At 46.4% G+C, this 2,769-nt stretch overlaps 1 protein-coding gene and 1 non-coding gene across 2 annotated transcripts in view; both read right to left on the reverse strand.

Annotated features, from left to right (window-relative positions):
* The window catches only part of LOC146178294 (uncharacterized), a 31,820-nt gene extending 29,162 nt beyond the window's left edge, over window positions 1-2,658 (reverse strand). The window contains exon 1 of the mRNA XM_084578120.1: window positions 2,553-2,658. The gene's annotated coding sequence lies outside the window, so the exon portion shown is untranslated. The remainder of the gene's footprint in view (window positions 1-2,552) is intronic.
* On the reverse strand, window positions 1,228-1,309 carry TRNAL-AAG (transfer RNA leucine (anticodon AAG)). The gene has a single exon. It is a non-coding gene; the product is annotated as a tRNA-Leu (tRNA).
* Window positions 2,659-2,769: the final 111 nt, after the last annotated feature.

Genomic DNA, 2,769 nt, shown 5'->3' on the forward strand with positions numbered 1-2,769 from the left:
TTCCTAATGAATCAGAGCCCCTGCAAAAAGAAATCAGTTTTGGTCTTGTTACCTGAAGAAGCGAATTTTAGGAGATAAATAAATTTCAGCTGTGCATTTCTCATGGCTGCTGGCAGAGTAGATAATACCATACTTCATCATTCATTTCATTTTCAGAATATTTCAAATTTCTTAGAGTAAAATGCAGAATGTAGCATTACACAGAAGGTATAGCGTTAAATATTTGAGATTGTTCCTAACTTTGTCAAAGATAAAGCCAAAATTAAAGAAAAATTTGAGTCTGCGAAATTCGGAGAAGTCAAATCAATTTTACCAATATTACACGGACTGGAAAATAATTCTAGATTACCACTGTAAATGTTCGAGCACATTCTCGCAATGTGCACGCGATTCCTAGTTAAGAATCAGGTCAATCCGTAATGTCTGCTGCCCTCCATTTGCATATCCCAGACGGCGCCGGGTGCGCCAAGAAATCGTAAATACGTTGTACGCCTACAGCCGTTACGCGCGCTAAAGCTCTATAGTTAACTTAATTTCTTGTATTTTGTTCACCTCATTTCTGTGTTTATTTTGCAAGCATCGAGACGATGCCTTTTAAGGGGGGTAATGCCGCGATCTATTAAAATGTTTATTTGTTCTTTTTTTACAGCCGCTGGCAGACTCTATAATTTTCATCATCACGCAAGATGCGTCGAGATGTATCTGGAAAATTACAGCCCCTTGTGTGTGCTTCTGCAATGGCCAGGTTTTACGGCTTTATCTAGATGTTTCTTAGCCGCCTTTAAACTGGGCGTTGACGTGCGCGACAGGTATTCGTAGATCGACTATCGCCGAGCACGCTTGTTGCTACACCGACGCCGATTGCTGTTCTTTTGCGGGCGCAAGTCAGCCCAATTAAGAGTTTACTCAAGTGACGTCCAAGCCTCCTCATTCGTTGCCATCATCACCCCTACGTGACAATATATGGTGTGACATACGCTGCCAGAGTCGGAATACACGGCTCTGACGCGTCAACTGTCTTTTGCTCTGAGGGTAGTTGCAATCTACAATGCTTTGTTCACTGCTGTCAGAGGAGCCAAAGGACAGCAACATACGCCTTCGAGTTTTATTTCCGAAATGAATAAATGTTTATTACCACTACACCACGTCAGTATGAAAGACAAAGCACGAAGTGATGTCGCATTGTTCGTTTATCTCTTTTTTGGCGACTGCAATAAAAAAAACATTTGGCAGCGGTGGGATTCGAACCCACGCCCCCGAAGAGACTGGTGCCTTAAACCAGCGCCTTAGACCGCTCGGCCACGCTACCAACGAGGGGCGCAATTTCTCCGGTTCATTGTGCTCCAAACAGTCGGGAAAATTTAGTGCAATATACAATTATAGTGCCTAGAATATATATTCTAGGCACTATAATACAATGAAGAAATTTTGAACTTTGTACAACAGCAGCAAGTAACCAGAAACGATAAAGCACAGGTGCGTTTCCAATCAGCGGCTGTAATAACAGCGCAGTAACACATCCGCACGAACTCTGGATCGCTGATCGTGGCCAGCTAAATCAAAGCTAAATGACGCGCTGCGCCGACGCAGGAGAAAAACTGGATGTCTCTAGTGGAGAACAAACGAACGGACTGGTGCAGTGCAGTGCAAGCTCCATCCCGGCCGTTGGCGCGCTTGCCTCGCTGCCCGACAGATGACGCACCATGTCAAAATAGCTTTTCGACTCTCTTCTGCGAAAATTGTGCACGCCACCGAGAGCAGTTTTTCCTCGATTTCGGAAAATCTAGGCAAATACCGATGTTGACTGACTTGTCAGATAACGTAGACTATATTTTGCTACTTTTTGAACGTTATTTCAGCTCGAAGGGGGTAGTAGATTTTGCATAGGAATGTTTTAAATCCCAGCCCCCAAATATTCAAGTCCCATATATATTTTTTTAATGAAGCGTGGGGTTATAGACTGTTCATATTTATTTTGCAAGAGGCATATAGATAAGCAAAAGCTCACAAGAACTACGAAACAAACAAAAACACTCTTGTACACGCCGCATATGCGCGCGCGTAAATCACTGCGAGCTGGCACGCGACGCGAAAGCGCATCCACACTGGGCAGGTTTCGCCGCTGAGCTGCAAGGTGGCGACTCTGCTCGATCTCGAGGCCAATAGCTGGTCAACCTAGCCTCATGTTCCGAGGGACGGCTGTCTGAAGATACGAAGACGGCTCGCTAGTCCTGCCGGCGCATATATTCAGCTCGCAGTGTAAACCGTCACCATCAGCGCTGCCTGAATCTAAGGCCACCATCTCCCACCTCAAACACCGAATCACCGCAGTGGCGTCGGCTTCCAGGCTCAGCCTCAAGACCGTCGGGTGAGCGGGGGCATCAAGCTCTGATTAAGTCTGCTGCTGGCCCTACAGGGTGTTGCACAATTAGACCCGCGCTGTAGAATGCTTCTCCCAGCTAAACCGCGGAATCCTTGCAGTTCAGATTTCGCACAGAAATCACATTTTGTCGCTAGTATTTTTTAATACTAAATTTGTTTGTGGTACTTGCCTGATTCGATCAGAAGTAAAATATTCCCATCGCCTGCGGCGGCGGCGACGCCAGACGAACCGCTGCCCCAGTGATGGGACTGGTGGCGCCACTTCATGCTGCTTACAACAACTCAAACCTTCTGCCAGAAACGCTCGCCCCCTCTTTTCCTGCTACAGAGTTGTTGTTAGCAGCATGAGGTGGCGCCACCAGTCCCATCGCTGGGGCAGCGGTTCGT

Source organism: Amblyomma maculatum, chromosome 9 (genome assembly GCF_055883805.1).
Source record: "Amblyomma maculatum isolate TAMU_Amacu chromosome 9, ASM5588380v1, whole genome shotgun sequence".
Taxonomy (NCBI): Eukaryota; Metazoa; Arthropoda; class Arachnida; order Ixodida; family Ixodidae; genus Amblyomma; species Amblyomma maculatum.